The following is a 22,728-nucleotide window of genomic DNA, read 5'->3' as shown; positions in this document are numbered from 1 at the left end:
CAATTAGTTCCAAAAACATTTATCTTGGTCTCATCATTCCATAGTACAGAGTCTGAGTAGTCTTCTTCTTTTTCAGCATGGGCCCTTGCAAATTCTAGGTGGCTTTTTCCTGCATGGGCTTTAGGAGAGGCTTCCTTCGTGGATGACACCTATGCATGCCATTCCTCTGCAGTGTATGCCGTATTGTGTCACCGGAAACATTCACCCCAATTTGGCTTTCTAATTCTTTAGCTAACTGCAGTGAACTTGCACGGTGATTTTCTTCAACCCTTCTCATCAGAAGACTCTCCTGTTGAGGTGTTAACATCCGTGGATGGCTTGGATGTCTTTGTGATATGGTTGCAGTTTTATATTTGTTAAATGTTTGTATCACTTTTGCTGTAGTATTCTGACTGATAAGTAAAGCTTTGCTATTATTAAATTTATTGGGAAAAATACTTTGTGTGCAAATTAACAAACCTTGTTGGCAAATAATGGAAAGTAAAGGTTTTCTTACAAATCTCTTGGTGTACTCATTTATGCTTAGCACTGTATATGATTTTAAAGTGATTATAAAGGCTGAAGAATTTTCTTTTTAACCTTAATGCATTCCCTGCATTAAAGGTAAAAACCTGTGCTCAGGTCCCTTCAGCACCCCTTAAACTTACTTGATCCCAATCTTGATCCAGCGCTGTGCCCGAGAGCAGCAGCACTCTCTCCACTCTCTATCCTCCCTGGAAATGGAGGCATCAACAGGAGCCAATCACAGCCTGTGTGGAGGGAGGAAGGCTGAGATGTGGTCTGTCAATGGACACACAAAGCGTGGATTTGAAGCGAGCCTGCACAAGTGCCCCCATAGTGGCTTGTTATGGGGGCACTTGGGGGAGGGGACACCAGGAGTGTTGGCGGGGGACCCGAGAACAGGAGTATAGGGGATGCTCTATGCAAAACCATTTCACAGACCAGGTAAGTATAACATTGTTGTGTTACAAAAATGGGTTTACAATCACTTTAATTACAATGTGGTGAAAAACAATTCCTGCTTGATTGCATTTTGGTGTGGTTACCACTAAAGGACATCTTCTGTAGGGATAAATGGCAATGCATATAAACATATCAAAAATGCATCTTTAAAGAAGTACAGCCAAAAGCTTTTTTGACCATTTCTGTGGAGCACAGGAGTGCAATTTGTTCTGCACTCCTGTGACCTGTTTTCAGCAGATAGTGGGCTGAAGTTGGCTGATGTCATACAGCTGGTCCAGGCTGGGGAAAGATCCCAACTTTAAAGATGGGATCCACCCTAGAGTTTGGAGCGGCACCTGGCTTAGCCTATCAGTGAGCCACTGAGAGCCTGAGCCAGCTGTTCCCTCCCCCTCCACAGCCCAGCGCTCTATCGAGCACTGGGGGGACAGAGCAGACAGTGGTGAGTGACAGTCAAAGCTCTCTGCTCAGAGTGGCTGTGAACTTGGAGCGATGCTGCATCCACCTAGGTAAGTATAGCTGGGAAAAAAAATGAACCCCTACTTCTTTTAATGCACCAGACTGTAGGTGCACATGAGCTTTAGACCACACTAGAGGGTGATATGTGGCTGCTATCTCGGAAAACTGCAAATTTCTAAAAGTTTTATGTGTTGGGCAATGAAATGAGGGCCAACAGATCAGCCCCAAAATGCAGAACAGCATACATCCAAAGTGCATAAGCCATTAATCAGTGAGGCTGGATTATCAGCACATTTGAAAAGATGTAATATTAAAAACCTCTTTATTATAATAATAATTTGTACATTGTCAAAATGTGATGAACTTGTTTGAGCAATGAATTCGCACAAACAGCCTGCCTTGTTCACGGCAGATTAAGGTCTTATGCACAGAGGGCATTTGCTCAGCTCTCCTAAACCCCTTTCCTCCTGGCAGCTGAATTTTGGCAGAAAAAATGCTTGACGCATGTAAACGTGTCTAGATGCATTTACGTGAATCAAACTCCTGGGCATTAATTTCATTGGCAAAAATAATAGTTGTGGCCATTGAAATGAATGCTAAACGCGCCTAGCATTAGTGCATGTTTAGACACGTTTACATGCGTCAGGCGTTTTTTCTGCCAAAACATTGCTGCTCCTGGACACACTGGCAATTGGGGGGGGGGGGGGGGGGGGGGGTTGTTCCTGTCTCTAAACACCTATGTGTGCATGGACACACAGGCTAACGTGGAGGGGCATTTAAAGGTAGAAAAAAGTGAAACCAATAGAAGCAGGATTTTTAATGCTCATTGTGCATGAGGCTTAAACTGTAACCACTCCAAACTGTTTGTCACCTGTTTTTAGAACAGGGGTGCACCCTTCACTACTGGCAGTGATATACAGACGACTGGATGAGTGTTGCTTTTCAGCGGTGAATGATAAAAAAACGATCTTTTCTGTGTCCTCTAGACCCAAATGAGCAAATAGCTCTTACAGTGCAGATAATGTTAACGTTTCAGGAGTTCAGCTCTAAGTTTTTGCCACTCAGCATTGGTATCTTTTGGTATAGAGCTGTAATCAGGACTATGATGATTCAGTGCAGTGGCTCCTAGTCAATGAGATTGAGATTAGTTTTTGTAAGGGTCCAGCTATTTGGGAGATTTACTTGTTATTGCTTTTGAATTAGTGTGTTGAGACACCACTTTAGAGCTTAGAAGTGTTAAGGTAAAGTGTAAGGGTGTGTTTTAAGTGTTAAAGCAAAGTTAGGGGGATGTTGAGATTGAATGTATTGTTTCAGTGGTTAGGTTTAATGTTAAGGATCAGCTGGGGGAGGGTTTAATGTAGATGAAAGCTTGGGACTTGTTTAAAAGGCACTTGTCAGATATTTGGGTAAAATTATAAGGAAGAGGCAAACCATATATTTTCACTATGTTCTACTACTTCTGTAGACTCATTATGATATATTCCAATGCCACACAATCACCAGTAAAACAAAAACCGATATTGCTATTTCAGGCTTTAAAATGGACACATAAAATGTTTTCCGGATTGAAGGTGTTGCTGGACTTTGAATCATGTCTTCATCTTATTTTTGATATGAACACACAACAGCCACTGTTCAGAGGACTTGTTGAGACATGACTTGAGTGGAAGGGAAGTTAAGGAACCTGCAATGTCTGCATGTAAAGTGTCTGATAGCTGGGCTATTGTTATGCTATGTGAAGGTGACACATTCCTTACAAATGTAAAGATCAGCAAAGTGAGCTGATAAACACAGGCACACATCCACCTGTTTTAATCTAAATCACCTTCTCTGCAAACAGGAGAGAAATTCCAGAGAAGACCATGTCATTTTATGTACAAACTTCACAACTCTCTGTGGAGTCCATACAATGCATTGGACCTTTTGTATAAAGGTGAGACTTCCAAGGGGAGGAAGGAAACCTACTAACTGGCAGTATATTTTTCCTTGTAATTATCCAGAATTGGATTTTATTATTCAGTAGTAACACTTTTGAAGATTAAGGGATCTGAGTGCTGTTACTGGCTACTGTTCTACAATCAAGTGTTTAAAATGTACAAGAAACTTTTAATTGTTCTGTAGGTAGTGGTCAATCATTTATTACCCTCAGTTTTAAATAACAAAGGCTTAGTAGGTTACAGGAGTTATCTTACATTTCATTGTACAGAAAAACAATGTTTTGCTCTAGCTGTACAGAAAAATGTTAATGTTTTGTTCTAGCTGATAGATATTTTTTTACTCTTTCCACTCAGACTGTAATTTATGTGTGCACTGTTCAAAATAAAGTTGATGAATACACAAGAATCCTTTTTACCTTTTATAAACGAAATGATATATAGTCAAGCTACACAGTTGTAAAACAATGTTGAAAAGTGCGATAATATGGGCAGCACAGTGGCCTAAATGGTTAGCGCTTCCGCATGACAGTAATAGGGTCATTGGTTCGAATCCCAACCACGACATCACCTGCCTGGAGTTTGCATGCTCTCCCTGTGCCTGTGTGGGTTTCCTCCCACATTCCAAAGACATGCCGGTAGGTTAATAGTTTCTTTTCTAAATTGGCCCTAGTATGTGTATTTATGAATGTGTGTTGGGGACCTTAGATTGTACACTTCTTGAGGGTTAGGGACTGATGTGAATGTAATGTAATATAATTTATGCAGCGCTATATATAAGTACCTGTAATAAATTGAAAAAATAAAATAAAAATAATAGTAATAAAGTACAAGAGGCAATGATCTCAAAACAAAACTAAATCAAACATCACTGATCACTACAGGACTCAGGACAGTTAGAGTTTGTTTGCATTTGCAGTTTGAGGGGTGGTAAAACCCCATAGTTGAGAAGTATTTATACCACAGCAACCCAACCACTGATTAATTCTCATGCATCACAATGGTGACCCCACCCCATACTCCATGTGGCCTCCCCTTCACATTCTGTTTTACACTTGGACAGGAAGAGTGACATATACAGGAATCGATCCTCTCCATTTTCCCTGCAACAGCTGAAAGCTGGCTTTAACTCCTCTCCCTCCCACCAACATTCAGTGGCTGCAGGAGGAAAATGTTCATTATTTTGCATGTCCAGATAGGGGGGCGTGCATGCCCCCCTACCCGTGCCGCTATTCGCAGCCTCGGCTGTCAGCCACCAGGTCCCGGCTGGTGATTGCTCGCCGGCACCTGTTGATCGAGCAGGATTACCAACGGAGGGAGAGAACTGTAAGTAAGCAAAACAACTCTCTCCCCTGTCAGCTCCTGCAGACTGCTATGCATGGTTTTACATAGCAGAGCCATGCATAGCAGTGTGCTTACAGTGAAGCGCACATTGTAAAACATCACAGTTAACCCTCTGGTTGCCCCACGTTAACCCCTTCCTTCCCAGTGCCGTTAGTAGTGTCTGTGCTTTTTTATTAGCACTGATCACTGTATTGGTGTCACTGGGGATGTCAGTGACACCAAGTCTGTGTTCCCCACCCCCCGTGAGAATGTTCACTGCAGTCCCGCTATAAGTCGCTGATCACCGTCATTGCTAGTAAAATTAAATAAAAATAAAAATCCCAGTATATATACCGCCATTTATAACTAATCACGTTAACCAGTTAATTTACACGTATTGGGATTATTTTTTTTAGCAAATACATGTAGCAGAATACATTTTGGCCTAAATTTGATGGAATTTTATATTTTTTTACAGGACATGTTTAATAGCAAAAAGTCAAAAATTTGATCAAATACCACCAAAAGAAAGCTCTATTCGTAGGAAAAGAACATAAAATTAATTTGGGTGCAGCATTGCTTGACTGCGCAATTGTCAGTTAAAGTAACGCAATGCTGTAATGCAAAAAATGGTCTGGTCAGGAAGGGGGGTAAATCCTGTGGTGGGCAAGTGGTTAGGTTGAGCACCCCTGCCATATATGAAGTATTTAAGATGTTTGACTTAAATTTATAATTTTTTATTAACATCTCAGTGTTGCAATATAAGTTTGTGCCCTTAAATAGGCAGCTCATCTTAAAAGAAAAGTTGATTGAGGGGTTATGGTTGATGTAGGTAATTAAGTGTGGCATTCCTGTAGTGCCAAAGCATTATAATGATATATCAGTATTTGTGAAGGGCAGGGGAGTGGTACAAGAGTGTCTGCAGGCAACAGTGAAACATGGTGAAGGCTCCATGCAAGTATGGTGCTGCACTTCTGCAAATGGAGTTGGAGATTCAGTGCTGTCCTCAATGCTGAGAAATGCAGGCAGATACTTATCCATCATGCCATACCACCATGGAGCTGTGTGATTGACCCCACATTTATTCTGCAGCAGAACAACAACCACAAACACAGCCAATGTCATAAAGAACTATCTTCCACATAAAGGACAAGGAGTCCTGGAAGTGATGGTTTGACCCCCACAGAGCCCTGATCTCCACATTGAATTTGTCTGGGATTACATGAAGAAACAAGTATTTGATGCCACAAAAGATATGTGGTTAGTCTTACAATGTTTGGAACAACCTACCTGCTGAGGTCCTTTAAACTGTGAAAGTGTACCTCTAAGAATTGGTGATGTCTTGAAGGCAAAAGGTGGTCACACCAAAGATTGATTTGATTAAGATTTGTCTTCTGTTCATTTACTTTTCATTTTCTTAATTGATAAAAATAAACTAACACTTCTATTCTTAAAGCAGATCTACCCCACCCCCCCCCCCCCCCGTAATCTGTACATTTCAGGTACCCATCAAGGTAAAATAAAATAAAAAAACCGCATGGAGCGTATAGGGGATGGAAGGGGGAGTGATGAAAAGGGGTGAAGGTCCCCTTTATGCACAGGGGTGTGTGTGGTTTGAGAAGGAGGAAACGTATGAAGGTAATGCACAGGCTGCCATTATTGGTTGCCTCCTGAAAATGCTTGCTTTCTGGCTGTCAACAGCTTGAGTCACTGCAAGCAGCCAGTGATGTGAATTTTCTTTTCTGTTATGGATAGAGTAACACATCATGACAGACGTGCAGGAGAGGTCAGCGCTTGTAGATTTTTTTTTTTCTGCATACATTTTAGAGAACACTGTAGACTACTGGAGGCTGAAAAGGGAAGAGATTAAGGTTTTATCCAAATCTGCATACTTAACACAGAGTTCAAAAGCCTTCCCCAGCCTTCTGTGCTAAATATTGTGTTCTTTAGGCCTCCTGCTGTTAAAGCATACTGCAGTTGTATTAAACCATTCTCTTTACATCTCAGTACATGTGTATTTACTGGTCATATAAATACATACCCTGAAGTGCTGTATGTTGTCTTTACGTTTACATCTGAAGTGGAGAACTGTAGTTCAGCAACTCCATCTGTTCACTTGTACCCCCATCTGAGCATTTATTTCTGATGTATAAAGATTTAATTTTGTGTATATTGTATTCCCTGTTTCTACCCATCCATTAGTCACCTCTTAAAAGGTCTTTATTTTGTGTTGGTAGCTTATTCTGTGGCCTGTTTGTGGGAGTCGTAGGCAGTGTTTTTCACAATGACTCGGTCAGTGTCTGGCTTGTGGTTAAGCCTTGTCTGTCCACATCAAGAACCGCCATCGTTTACAGCAGAGTTTAATACCGGCACCAGGTAAATGAAAGGAGGGAGAAGTGAACTCTATTTCCATGTACAACCTATCCAATTCTGTAGAGCCTTTGTAGTGTCACTGTGGAGACATGTTTTATGTTCCCCGCAAACCCATGAGACCTGTTTGATGTGTGATCACATCAAGAATACTTGAACACACTCTGAAATTTAATAATACATAAGTTACCTGAATACTTGAGAAACCAGAGTATCAAAATATCAGGCAAGGTGTTTATGCTTCACTTTGTTTTTTGTGACCTTAAGGGAACCTGTTGACATAGCTTGGTTTTTATGAGTGAATTGTAGGATGACAAGATACAGAACCTCATTTATATAAACAGGTCATTTTCATTGTTGTGCAAGGTCACTGTGCTAAAACCACTGAGGAGCTTTTTGAATGATGTACATGTGTAATGTGAATGGCATCCCTTGTAAGCCCAGTTTGGAGAATCACTCACTATTGTAGATAAGAGCCAGGTGTGAAAAAGCATTTACATAACCTTTTTTTACTTGTTTGAACAGAAGGTCTTCTGTATATTTACAACACCAACTATAAATAATAGCACAAACAAAATAAAAACTCCTCTGTTTGCATTCTTTCCCCTGTAACATTTAACCATTTCTGCTCCTAAGGTAACTCAGAGCATTTTTTTTTTTTTTTGCCCCATGGCAGACATTGTGTGGCTGTTACCTCCATCTTTTACTAATCTTCATTTGTTTCTTTAGTAAAGGGCATGAAATAGGTGAACCAGAAAGTAGTTGGATGGTAGGCGGCAATAAACGCCAAAACAAAAAAATGTGTATATTGCAACTTAACTGTCCTCTGTTCCGATCAGCAGGGGATCTGCTCACAGATTGCTTGCTGATCAGAGCAGAGCGGGTTTGGATGACAGGTCTGTCCCTGCTCAGTTTTTGCAGAGCAGATAGCAGACCCTGCTCTGCTCTATAGACAGCTGGGAATAAACAGATTCAGCTGTCCATGTACACCCAGCTGCCTCCGATCTGGTCCGCCCAAACAGAAAAGCTGCTTTTGTGGGGGTTTTTTTGCTTTTTCTGTTTTTGTTTTTTTTTTTTTTTCTTTCCTGATCAGACCTGGAAGTAGGTGGGTGTAAGAAAAAAAAAAAAAAAAAAAACATGATAGGTGTGATAGGACCCTAAATGTGGTGACTGTATCTGTTTCCTTTTTTAGGTTTTCTTTTATTTTGACCTGGTTATTAAGTCAATAACACACCTCCTGGTTAGTGCCTCCACTAAGAAAAAATGAGGGGGGGTTGTATCAGCGCAAACACTGCAGGAAGTCCTGGGTAATCTTAGTATGGGGTGATGGTGGTGGTTATGGCTGTTATATGAAGTGCATGGGAATCCGTGTGGCACTGAGGGCAAGGCTTCCAAATAAGCTGTAGTAGACTCTGTAGGTGAGAGAAGGAGAGAATCGCCTCTAAGTGCAATATGCCTCTTTATTTAAGTATATATGTAGGAACACTCACATAGGTAAGGTAAAAGTAAGCATAAAAACTGTGGTTAACAGTAGCATGGAGCATGCGCTGGCCGTGGAAGGTGGAAGTGCGCTCCTTTTTCAAGCAGGAAAAAGGAGCGCACTTCCACGGCCAGCGCATGCTCCGAAACGCGTCGCATACACCTTGGGTATCTGACATCATCACGGCCACGCCGTAGCTGCACTCCGGCGTGCGTTCCACCTGGCTCTGTGGGAGGACGTGCAGGCCGGCCAGCCTCACCGCTGTTCCCCTCCAGCCACCACGCTGCTCCAGCCGGAAGCTGACCTCTCCATACCAGAGAGATGACGGCTCTTCACCCTGGATACCTCCCTAATGTTAACTACTGCTAACCATTTAGTTTTTATGCTTACTGTTATTTTACCTATGTGAGTGTTCCTACATACAGTGGGGATCAAAAGTTTGGGCACCCCAGCTAAAAATTTTTTATTAATGTACATAAAGAAGCCAAGGAAAGATGGAAAAATCTCCAAAAGGCATCAAATTACAGATTAGACACTCTTATAATATGTCAACAAACGTTAGATTTTATTTCCATCATTTACACTTTCAAAATAACAGAAAACAAAAAAATGGCGTCTGCAAAAGTTTGGGCACCCTGCAGAATTTATAGCATGCACTGCCCCCTTTGCAAAGCTGAGATCTGCCAGTGTCATGGATTGTTCTCAATCATCGTCTAGGAAGACCAGGTGATGTCAATCTCAAAGGTTTTAAATGCCCAGACTCATCTGACCTTGCCCCAACAATCAGCACCATGGGTTCTTCTAAGCAGTTGTCTAGAAAACTGAAACTGAAAATAGCTGACGCTCACAAAGCTGGAGAAGGCTATAAGAAGATAGCAAAGCGTTTTCAGATGTCAATATCCTCTGTTCGGAATGTAATTAGGAAATGGCAGTCATCAGGAACAGTGGAAGTTAAAGCAAGATCTGGAAGACCAAGAAAAATATCAGACAGAACAGGTCGCAGGATTGTGAGAAAAACAATTCAAAACCCACGTTTGACTGCACGATCCCTCCAGAAAGATCTGGCAGACACTGGAGTTGTGGTACACTATTCTACTATAAAGAGATACTTGTACAAATATGGTCTTCATGGAAGAGTCATCAGAAGAAAACCTCTTCTACGTCCTCACCACAAAAATCATCGTTTGAACTTTGCAAATGAACATATAGACAAGCCTGATGCATTTTGGAAACAAGTTCTGTGGACCGATGAGGTTAAAATTGAACTTTTTGGCCGGAATGAGCAAAGGTACGTTTGGAGAAGAAGGGGCACAGAATTTAATGAAAATAACCTCTGTCCAACTGTTAAGCATGGGGTTGGATCAATCATGCTTTGGAGTTGTGTTGCAGCCAGTGGCACAGGAAACATCTCACGAGTAGAAGGAAAAATGGAATCAATAAAATTTCAGCAAATTTTGGATGGTAACTTGATGCCATCTGTGAAAAAGCTGAAGTTAAAGAGAGGATGGCTTCTACAAATGGATAATGATCCTAAACACACCTCGAAATCCACGGGGGATTACATCTAGAGGTGTAAACTGAAGGTTTTGCCATGGCCTTCACAATCTCCTGACCTCAACATAATTGAAAATCTATGGATAGACCTTAAAAGAGCAGTGCGTGACAGACAGCCCAGAAATCTCAAAGAACTGGAAGACTTTTGTAAGTAAGAATGGGCAAAGATACCTCAAACAAGAATTGAAAGACTCTTGGCTGGCTACAAAAAGCGTTTACAAGCTGTGATACTTGCCAAAGGGGGCAGTACAAGATATTAACTCTGCAGGGTGTCCAAACTTTTGAAGACGCCATTTTTTTGTTTTCTGTTATTTTGAAAGTGTAAATGATGGAAATAAAATCTAACTTTTGTTGACATATTATAAGAATGTCTAATCTGTAATTTGATGCCTTTTGGAGATTTTTCCATCTTTCCTTGGCTTCTTTATGTACATTAATACAAATTTTTAGCTGGGGTGCCCAAACTTTCGATCCCCGCTGTATATACTTAAATAAAGAGGCATATTGCACTTAGAGGCGCTTCTCTCCTTCTCTCACCTACTTAGTGCCTCCACTACACAGGAGGTGCAGCATTAAAATTTGGGCAGCAACATTGTCAGTTTGGGGAAAGAGGGTAGTGTAAGGCAGGCCTGTGATTTTTCTTTCCTGCAATTGCGGGAAAGAAAATTGCTCGATTTCCCCCATCAGCACAGTCAGTATTGATGGGAGAATCTCTCCTGCAGAGGCATTGTGTTTTCCCCCTGCCGGGAGAACACAGTGATTGTTGCTAGTGACTATAATGGCTGCTTGCAATAATCGCATCAAAAATCCGACAGGCTGGTTGTTTGTAAGTAATATAATAATTGACTTGGGTACAATCATCCTGCTTATAGATGGTTCGAATCCTGGATGGTTCCTGCTGAACTGGACAGAATTCAAACCATCTATGGCTGGCTTTAGATGCACTGACAGATTTTTATGGACTTGGAGGTTGAGAGAACTCGTTCTGCACAATGACATTTAATTCTATAAAAGCTTTTCTTCTGTATTTATGGGAGTGATCTTCTCCCCCCCTGTAAACTGTCTCTGTGGGTCACTGATGTCATCACTCATATTTGCTACCTTGGGGTGAGTCCTGTGCAACAAAAAGTTTGTGTGTGCTTAACCATGAAATTTGTAAAACTAATAGAATATCATACAATGTAAATAACTGCCTTTGTTTTAAATTGGCGTGTGTATTGTGGAAAACCATGTACCATTTAACTGTCCAACTATTATAGGTTATGTTTTGAATTCAGTGGGCTGTACAAATGCACTCTTGCCTACTTTCCCCCCATGTTACCCCCCATGTCATCTGTAATATCTGCCTATTTACATCTTCATCTGGAGACTTCGTATTTTCATTTTATATACTATGGTATATATTTTATTAGCAGTTTCAGAAATCATCTGGCCATTGGTAAACAGGGAAACTTGTAATTTTAGAACAGATTAGTATTCTAGTAGGTGTATAAGATTTCCGGTATAGGATACATAGACTTCCTTGAATAAAGTTATTATAGGAAATGCCTGAATAATCCTTGTTCCTATAAAACTCTCCATACATATGCATGTCGCACTCTGGTAACCGCTTCAGTGGTGCTAAGTGTTTTGTGATGTGTTTTTTGCCTGGATTATTCAAGCCGCATTTGATTTGAAAAAGTCGAGCATTGTAAATTATTGGATGTTAGAAACCACCAGCAGAGTCCTTCTGCGTTGTTGACTTATGTCCAGAGCAGGCATTGCGGGAAGTCTGCAGAAGAAATGGCACTCAATCATTCCCCTTCATGGCTGGCCAGGAAAGTAAACATTAACTATATCACTAATCATAGACGCTTCTGGACATAATGCATCCATTCATTGCAAATGAGCAAAATCTTATCATAATTGCAGGTGTTAAACACTTACATTATGCATATCACTATCATTACAAATGGCTGCACAATATTATAAAGTTCACATAATGCATATGCTGTTCAGAAATAATTTTGGTTTTAGAGGTGTGTTTTCTGTGCTCCATTATGTTGCCAACAAAGGAAGAAATGTTTAAATTTAAGCTGCCGATAGGCTTTCCACACTGTATGACAGAAGATAAAGACATATCCATTATCACTGGTTTCAAAACAGAGAGAGCATGTCACTTTTGCATGCTGCCATTTCCTATCACCCATACATGAGCAATGTGCATTTGTAATGTAAATAATGGAGATAATGTCCCATTGTTTTGTGGCCTGTTCTAAGCTTAGCCACCTTGGCACCTTAGCCTGCTTCAGTTGCAGGAATAGAAGAGCCCTGTTTGATGTATATTGTGTGTATGTATGTATGTGTATATATATGTATATCAACAACTGCCTTTGTTTTTTTTAATTGCCCTAAGCATAACACCTTACTTTTTAGTTCAGAGCTTTGTTTTGTTTTTTTCCAGGTTAAAATGCTGCCTAATGTTCCTAAAGCTGTTTTGTACTTTGTTCAGTCCCTTACTGAATACTATTTGCACTAATGGAGTGAACACAGCCCATACCCTTTTTCTTTTTACACCAGTAGGGAACCAGCCATTTCAGATTTCATTTAAAAGCCAACCTATTTTTTTTATTTGGAAACTATGGAGGCCAAAACTGGCCTGCTTCCACCTCTGATACGACACTCGGGCCAAATTCGAATCAATTAGGGCTATCGTGCTGATAACAAGCATTTCTCTCCACTGGAAGAATTTTTCATTTACAGTGGTTCTATGGGAGGGGAAGGTGGTTAATAACTGCTAATGTGCACTTCAGTCTATCAGTAAAAGAAACACAGGTCTATGTTTCTTAACACCTCTTTCTCGAGACATCTGCCATTAATGGCCAACCTCAGATGGTTGAACATTGTAAACAGCTTGTTAATGTTCTGAAAACATTTTTCGGCATATGTTTGTAAATATATTGTATTGAAGATGAGGCAGCCATGGGTGGATATGCTTCCTACTTCATAGGACTGCATTGTAACATATGCTTCACTGAGCATCTCTATCATTAAGCAGTTGTCCTCATCTGTAGGTACCTTGTTGGTCAGGTTTGGACAAACATTAAGGTTATGTTAATGGAGCTCAGCAGCGGTCTCTAGGAGCTGCGGTTGCTGATTTGCCTATAAAGTTGCAGGCTCTGGGATGTTCCCTTTTCTGGCTTAAAGTGGTTGTAAAGGCTCAAGGTTTTTTACCTTTATGCATTGTATGCATGAAGGTAATAAAACTACCTGTGTGTAGCAGCTTCCCCTAACACCTCACCCCGATCCAGCAATATCCACGGGATCCTCTGTTCTCTAGGAACTCTCACTCTTGATTGGCTGAGGCAGCAGTGGGAGCCACTGTCAATAACAGCCAGTGAGCCAATCAGGAGGGGGTGTGTCTGTGTGTGAATGGACATGCAGAGCTGTGGCTTGGGAGCACGTCTGCTTCGGTGCCCCCACAGTAAGCGGTTTGCTATGGGGGCACCTGACAGGAGGGAGGGGCCAGGAGCGTCGGCGGGGGACTGGAGCAGAGGAGGATCCAGCCTGCTCTGTACAAAACCATTGCACAGAGCAAGTAAGTATGATATGTTGTTTAAAAACAAAACAAAAAAAAACAAGACTTTAATGTCACTTTAAGTAGCCAAAGTGTATGCATCTGGTAATGTCTAAAAGTGGTATTAAACCCAAAACCAAAAATGTAATCTACTGCAGCATACAAGTTATTAGATGTGGTGGCTCTATTAGTTTTTTTTTTTTTTTTTGTTTTTTTTTTAGCTTTTTCCCTCTGTTTTCACCTGGTGATCTGACCAGTAACACGCCTCCTGTATTAGAGTGCCTCCACTCTGGATGAAGGAGTACAGGGGGCACCTTTTTGTATAGCAACATTGTTAATCTGGGGGGAGGGGGTTGTTAGATGTAGCCAAACTCCAGCTTACACTGCAACTACAGCAATAGTTTTTTTTTTTCTTAATTTGGGATAAAGGTTTTACATAAATAAAAACTGATCATTGTAAGCACCCCCTGTCAGCACTTTTTTAAAGCAACACTAAACCGGTTTAAAAAAAAAATTAAAGTATGTACTGTTTACTCAAAAAAAGTACCTTCTATCACTCTCTGCCGTCTCCATTGTTTTATTCAGCACCTCTGTAGCAATATTTTTATATTGTTATATATTTTATGTCTTTATTTTTAACAGCGTAACAGTACAACTACTAAGGTTGTGGATAGCAGAACAAAAAAGCAGTCCTTGGTACCTCCTCACCGCAACCTTAATGGTTCTGCATTTAAAATTAGTTTGCCTGGACCTGCCATGAATTTTCTAATTTATGAATGTGGCAGACATGCTGTGACAACTTCTGTTTGCTGTGTAGAAAAGGAAATTACGGCTAAACCATTACATTGATCCCCTAGCATGTTGTAAAGTTTGCAAGTGCTTGCTGTCACTTGAGTGAACCTATGCTTTGCCCATACAGAACAAACCGACTTCAATCCTGATCTCTACATCATCTTATAGGTGCTATCCAATTGAACAGCCTGGACAGATATATTTCCCCTGCCGGGTTTGTATTCAGAGAGCCTCAAAACCCATGTCTGTCACAATTCTTGAACATTAACTGCATCTGGCTGTATTCCTTGTTCACCTGAGAATTTTCTGCTCAGCTTCTTCGATTTTCATATCAGTTTGTCCAGCCAGGTGGTACAGAAAGGGTCACCCATGCCTCAAATGTTTCCTGCTTTCAGTGGGAATTGGCCAAAATTTGAGCTGTGTATGTAAATCTGAAGTGTGTTCATCTTACATCTGTTTAGTATGTGTAAAATAAAACTTGTTGATCCTCCAGGAAATCTAGTGAGCTGAGAAGTTCTGTGCCTTTACTTCCTCTTTTTAAATACAGTAATCCAGCTCTTTCTGTGGACTACACAACACACATTCCTTATTTTACTGGGAAGAGAAGAAAGGGGTGTATTCTGCAGTCCTAACAAATCCTGACTGAGGGTGACAACACAGTTACTCTGTAGAATACAGTACACTCTGTAGAGTACAGTGATGTGTTGTCATCCTAGAACAGGAAGTATGTTACTGGCAGTGCCATCAGGTGAAAATAGATGAAAGAATCCTGAAAAAACGAATGAAACCACCACATAAACCCCCCCCCCCCGCATAAAGAGCCTGACATTGAACAAGAACACCCCTGCCCTCCACCCGAGCCTTCCACTACCACTGCCCCCCATATACCAGCCACCATCCCCCATGGCAAAAGACAGAAAGACACTCAACTTTACAGCTCCGGACAGCCCCAGGAACGAGAGTCGGGCTGTCCATACACCATCATGAAACCCAAAACATCTCTCAGAACATACCAGGTCCCCATGCCGTGTGTGTCCCTTCTTCCAAGGGGCAGTGCTGCCCCCCCTGAAAAATGCCGCCCTAGGCAAATGCCTTATTTGCCTTGTGGTAAATACACCCCTAACCACATCTAAAGACTGGTAAGCTGCAGTATATTACATTTTCCCCCCTTGGGTTTACATATTTGTTTTGGCTGCACAATGTAGCACACCAGTGATCAGAATAGGTGCAAAGTGTTTGAGAGAAAATAATTTTTTTTATTGTAAGTATAACCAAAGGACATTTTTTTTTATTTTGGAAAGGATGAAGTGGGGTTAGAACACATTTTTTTAGCATTCTGTGTACCTGTTGAGATTCATCATCTCTATTTTTGCCTATATTCCTGTTTTTACTATTATCACCAAAAGTTAAAAAATATCCTTCTTCATTTTGGGTTGTCACCAGAACAGGAAGAGGAGGGAAATCGGAGCACTAGTTTGTGGTGACCCTGGTTAAAACCAGGGATTCCTTCACTTTGGAAGTATTGCCTCTCCCTTCCGATTTTGGCTATGAGATGGGAATTGACTAAGAAATGTCCACAATAAGATACAGATTATAAAAAAAACTGACGGGTTATAGCCTTCCTTTTACTCTATCCAAAGTAGCAAAATAGTTTTGCCATTAGTTCTAGATTAAAGTGACACTTTCCAATATCCTCGTTCTCCAAAAATCGTCCATACACATCAATTACTTAATGGTCCTGTAACCTATTTTTCATGCTTTCTTTCTGTGTTTTTCTGCTTTGTAACATCCTCCATAGCTCCTTTTTTCCTCTCACCTAATGTTTGTTTGAAACAAGCAGTTCACGTTATTTGAGGTCATGTTGTGGTGTTCTGTGCATGCCACAAATCCCATAGTCTATAGTTCATCTCAGGAGCGATCAAGAGGGTGGCTACATTTCTGCATACAGCGGGGCCATAGAAAGTGAACATCACCAACCACTAACAGGAAGTCAGCAGCTGATTGGCGCTGATCTCTGAATCCAGCGGACTCCTCTGCTCTCAGAATACAGTGAATCAGTTGGAAGGTGGATGGGGGAATCGGTTCAATCGTTTTTTGCTCAGCCCACTGGCTGAGCTAATAAAGTTGAGCCTTGTATAGCCAGATGTAGCTAACACTCACACCAGCGATTAAGGCCGGTCCAATTTGTAGCAGCAGAAATCTTCTGATTCTTGCTGCTGCTCTGAGTGGCTAGGTGTGGATGCCAACTCCATGACAGGTTGCCAGCGGCTGCAGCTATTTACTGCTATCTGCACAGCCAGCGATTTACCTGTAGTGATTGCTGGTGGTTGCACTTTGTGTGCCTCTAGCAGTGATCACCGCAGGTAATCGTAGGCTGTAGAGAGCTGTGAATAGCTACAGCTGCTGACAACCTGTCATTATAGTGAATGGGGACGATGGCCGCACCTAAGAGCAGTAACAGAAAACGCTGATTCCTGCCGCTACACTTCACACTACCCCGAATCATTGGTTTGAATGTAGCCTAAAGCAGGTCATAGATTATGCAATTTTCTTTCCTTCCACTGCGGGTGGAAGAATCAATTGCTCGATTCCTCCTTCAACACAGTCAATGTTGATGGGGGAATCCCTCTCTCTGAGCTATTGCTTTCTGCTGGCAGGGAGTCTTCCTGGCCAGCAGAATACAGCGATTACTGCTAGTGGCTGTAGCCACAGACTGTAATTGCGTAAATAAAATCTGTCAGGCTGGCAGCCAGCAACTATACCTGCTAGCATTAATCATTGCTGAACTCGTCAAGATTTGATCTATGGCTGGCTTCAGGGTTTTTTACTTGGGCGTTGAGTGTGTGTACTTTTTAGGCTGCATACAATCAATATTGATTGGCTCTACTGATACACAATATTTCCGTACATTTCACTATCCAGACTATAGTAAGACATGATAGTGATAACGGTTTGGAAGAATTCAGTAAGACAATCTCTAGCCTGGGGTTCAGACACACAAATGACAGTTACTGTAGAACAAAGAGAATTAAGTGATTAGATTTCATTTCACTGAACAGATTAAGTGATTTTTGTTTTTGTAAGTCAGGGATTTCCATTGTTTTTTTGGCATTGTCTTTACAGATGGTGTTCTGGTCAAAAATGAAAACTTGTGGTAGAGCTTTAATCCCAAGTCTCTAATTAGCTGGGCATACTGTGCAGGGTCGGGTCTGTTTCCACACTGTGCAGCAGGAATGTTTTGCACACATGCATTGCTGTTTATGTAGAGAGCCTCCTGGTGTGTTTGAAGAGCTCTCAATGGCCAGTTTTCCTTTTTCTGCTTTTGATGCACAGGGGAGTGGGCAAAGTTCACATGGATGAACTTTAGGTAGAGGAAGTCGGGAATGCTGGTGGTCATCTGACCTAACTGCTGGAATTCTGTGTAACCAAAGGGATGAATGGGGGGCTGGGCCAATGACAGTGTGAATAAGTAGGGGGCTGGCTCTTGTAAGTACAGGTAGGATATGGTCTGCTGTACTCACTCAGAGGATGGAAACCAGCTAAGGAGACCCACACAGCTAGGGATGTCTGTAGCTGCTCTCTGATTCTTTATCACAGGAATTGGTTGTTTGAACTACTGAAATATATCTTCTAAAAGAAGGTGAGAAATTCCTTTATCTACTAATAGACTTTCAAGATTGAATATGTAACACTTTTAATTCTTTGTTTACATGGCAATGTGTTTAGAGTGTTAAAATCTGCAGTTTGTACAGAAATTGTCAGCAGTCCATTATTGGTGTTAGAAGTCCAAACTTGTGAGGTGTAATTAAACGTGCTGCTTGAATCTGGTTAGAGCTATCATTCACATTACCTGCAGCTTAATGTAGAAGCTTAATCCCTGGGCTTTCTTTAAGTGAGGTTAATTGGATGTTGATGCCTGAGTTATGGACCTGTAAGCTAAGAGGGGTCAGCTCTGCCTCTGAGCTGCTCAGTGTGCTTCTGTTCCTGCTGACATACAAGTTGGCCCCAAATTTGATCCCTTTTATGGAACAGACATTGCATTTGTGCCCTGCATGTGGACGTTTGTTGTCAGCTGGCCTGTCTGATCTGCAGGTGGTCTGAGTGCGCTTTAAATTTCATCTTTGAATGGCTGTGATTTTCTGTCTCAGGAAAATTCTTTCTTACATGGCTTTTGCCATTGCCGCAGACTATCTTTGTTGCAGCAAAGATGTTCCTTTTGATCCTAAATCTCCTACAGAGATATTCTGTCCCTACATGATTAGCCTAGGGAGTATGTGTAGAATCTGTGTCTGTGTCACACAAGGCAAACTGGATGCGTAACTGAAAACCTGTACAAAGACGAGAGGCATCCCTTTCCAAACTATCATGATTGTCCTTTTTCCTCTCCTTTTCCTGGAAAGTTGTTTCAATGGCTCTGCTAATATAAAAGACAAAAGAGTGTTGTTCAGTCCAGCAGGTGACAGTGTGAGATGTAAATATCTGTGTACATTGGAATAGCCTGTCTACTGTTTCCAAGAGGTCAGAGCAGGACAAATCCCAGAAACTGGGTAATTATGGCTACTAAAACTTTATTGTTGTGAACTAATCTTGCTGCTTGTGCTGGTTTCGAATCAATCTCTAGAGCTCCACCTCTTCTCTACTGTCAATACTTGTATAACCCTTGCCAGCCTTTTCAAGTGAAAATGGGAAGAAATTACTCCTACATGATGTCATTTTCTGATAAATACTGCCAAATATCTGATTAAACTTGCCAGATGCACTTTCGCAGCCTGAAGCATCCTAACTTGATGGCATGTCTTGTCATATTTTGTTACTTTTGTTTTATCCTTTATTTTTAAAACCTTGAGTTGCATTCAGGTAGGTTCCTCCCAAGCATTTGATACATGCATCTTCTAAGAGCTTTACAAGGTAACAGGGTTAATTTTACTATAACTGGAGAGTGCAAAATCTGGTGCAGCCCTGCATAGAAATCAATAAGCTTCAAGTTTTTTTTTTTTTTTCTTTTTAATGTCAAAGCTTGATTGAACAAGATGAAGTTAGAAGCTGACTGGCTTCCATGCACAGCTGCACCAGATTTTGCACTCTGCAGTTTTAGTAAATCAACCCGAATGTGTTAGAACAGAGACAACTTGGAAGCTCTGCACTATAGGCCTAAATGGTGGTGACCTGTATTTTTATTCTGACCTGTGCTTTGTTACCCGCTCCATAATAGATGTATGGGGCATATGTAAAACGCCAATGGCAAGACCTGTCAAGCTTTTCAACCAAATGGATATCACATTTTTCTGCTGTCACTGCAGGCGGATTTCTGTATTACTGAATATGGTTTGTTTTGTTACTGCACACCATTGCACATAGGATAATTCCACCATGTTTTGCTCCTGTCATGACCAAGACTTGTAATGTACAGTCTATATTCTGAAATATCTTATCCTTGAATAACTGGCATTAACTGCTGGCTTCTGAAAACACCTCCTTTACGTGACACATTTATGTGGCTTAGACTTTTTTGAGACTGGTTATCCTGAGAAGAACTATATTTAGTAGGTTTTTTTTTTTCCCCAAACATCCTATGTCACCCGTTTGTAACGGTTTGCAGAGACCTTTTTCATTTATTTACTTTTCAAATAGAAATCTGTTAAGGTGTACGCTTTTTATGGGCTTTATCCATGTTTTGAGCAAAATCTTTCTACTCAATTTGACCACATTGTTCACCAGGCTTTCCCAAATCAAACCAAAGCAAGCTGAATATCCGCTTTTTCCAGCAGAGGTGTCATCTGTATATCTGTTTAAGTGTTCTTGTAGCTGGGACCACTCATTTATTGAGAATAAATATTATTATTTATTATTATACAGAATTTATATGGCACCAACAGTTTGTGCAGCGCTTTACAATATAAAGGGAGCCAATACAGCAATAATACAACTCAATACAAAGATGTACAATAAGGGAATTGTACATACTGCCCAGCCAATGTGCAGAGCACCAAATTAAGTCAACTGTTTTTCTCATTTTAAGTTTTAATATTCACGTATTCTGAATGCTAGAGCAGGCATTCAGGAAATGTAAGCACACATTTGACAAAGCTGCACCTTATTCATACATGGCAGTCCCTGCTATTTTTGCCTTAAAATAGACTAGACTTGTTATCAGGATTAGTTTTTACAGCTGCTGAGCTGGTTTATACATGCTGGCTGCCACTGACAGGGACAGCACATTACTACTTCCTTTTGAAGAACACGTACAACTGTAAAAGCATTTACTTGTGTGATTGCTTCCGCACTCACAATCTTTCTGGACAGATTGGTTGAGTTTTTTTTTCTTTTTTATATTTTCCTTTCAGATTGGCTGAGTCCTTTTTTTTATATTTTCCTTTCAGATTGGCTGAGTCTTTTTTTTCTTTTTTATATATTTTCCTTTTCAAATTAGAGGCCATGATAATTTTGTTTTAGATAGGTGTGGGGAGGCGAGATGGAGCCAGATCATGAGATGCTGCTATTTATCATTCCCAACTGTCTTAAGAGCTTTTGAAGTCCAGGGGACCTACACCAATCTTGACAGGTGCGAGCAACCTGGAGAAATCAGGGCACAGGATTTTAAATGGCCGTTAGCTTGTCGCCATTGCCCTGCACTCATAGTTACATATTTCTCAATGGGAGCCATTTTTAAGAAACTTTTACATGGTCTATCCTCACATTTTTAAAGGAAGGAAGTTGATAGTGCTGTAGAATAGTTGGTTTTCCCACTTATCAAATTTGTATCCATCCAAGCAGGTTATGACCATTTTTTATTTTTTTTTCTGTGAATTATAAAATCGTTTCTTGGCCATTCTAAAATGTAAATGGAAGAAAATGTTCTATATTTATCAAATGGCAGAGTTTCTAGCATCATTTAATGGGAAAAAGTAACAATTTGAATATAAACAACTTCCAACATAAATCCTAGCAGTAGGATTTGTCTAGTATTAGTGTTGATAATTGCCAGCAGTGACTGAATAGGCTTCTTCAGTTATTAAAAAGTAGGGTTGGTTTAGTCTCAAAATAACCATAAGCACATTTGGACTGCTTTCTAGGTGCTCATCGCTGGCTCATTTAATAAAATCCTTTTGACTGCTGGCTTTCATTGCCTTAAGATTTTGACATTAATTTTATATGGCCCTAAATACATATGGCACATTTGAGAAGTGTTTTATTCCATCCGCCTCTTTGTAGCACTTCTTCCCTTTAAAGTATAACAGAATTAGCTTCTTTTGCAGTGTGTTAACAACGTATGCATTAAATTCAATTAGCTTGGCTTGTATATTTTACATACCATAGCTGAAATCATAACATTCAATCAAAAATATGCAGTTGAGCTACCAAAGTAGCAAATGTTTTTCCAAAGCACTGCTTTCCACTCATGTGGATATGAATTTGAATACGTTTATTGCATCATGAATGTGTGGTGTAGTCTTTAAAATGTCTGTTCAAAACCTTAAGCCTTGACCTGCAAGTGAGCAGCTGTGAAGACAACTTGGCCATTATACATGTATCACAGTGTCTGTACTGTATGCAGATGCTAATATTTCAGTCTGGTTAAACCATCATGTTTCACGTGGATAAGACCCTCTTTGTAACTACTTCGAAGTCAAATAACGTTTCACAGTTGAGCTTTACTGCTTTTGCCAGGGTGATGTCTCCAATGTATGATCCCCCAGCAATTTAGAAATTAAAAAAAGTAATATTTTCAGGTATGAATTTTAAGTTCTTGAAATGTACTGGCCTGTTCAGTACAAAGATGTAATGTAAAATCCTAGAACTGTTTTGGTTGAAAAAGATCTCTTTGTGAGTTGTGAAACATTTTTAATTAGTGTATTCATGTTCAAGTACTTATTTGGTGTTTTGTATACGTGTTTATTGACAGTTCATGTCTATGACACACTTTATACACCAATTTGCTCTGGTAGTGGTGCTGATTGATCCAAAAATGTGTTTGCATCATTACATTGCACTAATGTTGGTTTCCTGCCATCTAGTGTCATGTGATGGGTGTGGCTGTCGAAGTAGTGTCAACCACCTGGCAAAAGTGACAGTCTCTTGCTAGGTGCACATGCATGTGTGTTTTTGTGAATTATAAATGGCATGGTGCTTCCCTTTTGCTCATGGCACATTTCCCTTCTGTCATAGGACAGGCTGTGGATGAGGGTCTTGACTTTTGACTTTTACAGTGGGGCCATCTAAAGGTTCCTCTTTCACCCAACATCTGCTGTTTATTACAAACTGTATTAGGGTGGGTGGGTTTTTACCTCGAATTGTGTGTG

At 40.6% G+C, this 22,728-nt stretch overlaps 1 protein-coding gene across 1 annotated transcript in view; it reads left to right on the top strand.

The window, feature by feature from the left end:
* The window catches only part of PRICKLE1 (prickle planar cell polarity protein 1), an 86,039-nt gene that overhangs the window by 51,576 nt on the left and 11,735 nt on the right, over window positions 1-22,728 (top strand). The gene's annotated exons all lie outside the window — the stretch shown is intronic.

This window comes from Staurois parvus, unplaced genomic scaffold (genome assembly GCF_062004578.1).
Source record: "Staurois parvus isolate SC_StPar_1 unplaced genomic scaffold, SC_StPar_1.0 ptg000147l, whole genome shotgun sequence".
Taxonomy (NCBI): domain Eukaryota; kingdom Metazoa; phylum Chordata; class Amphibia; order Anura; family Ranidae; genus Staurois; species Staurois parvus.
The sequence above is the reverse complement of the archived record's forward strand: the minus strand, read 5'-3'. Positions and strand labels throughout refer to the sequence as shown.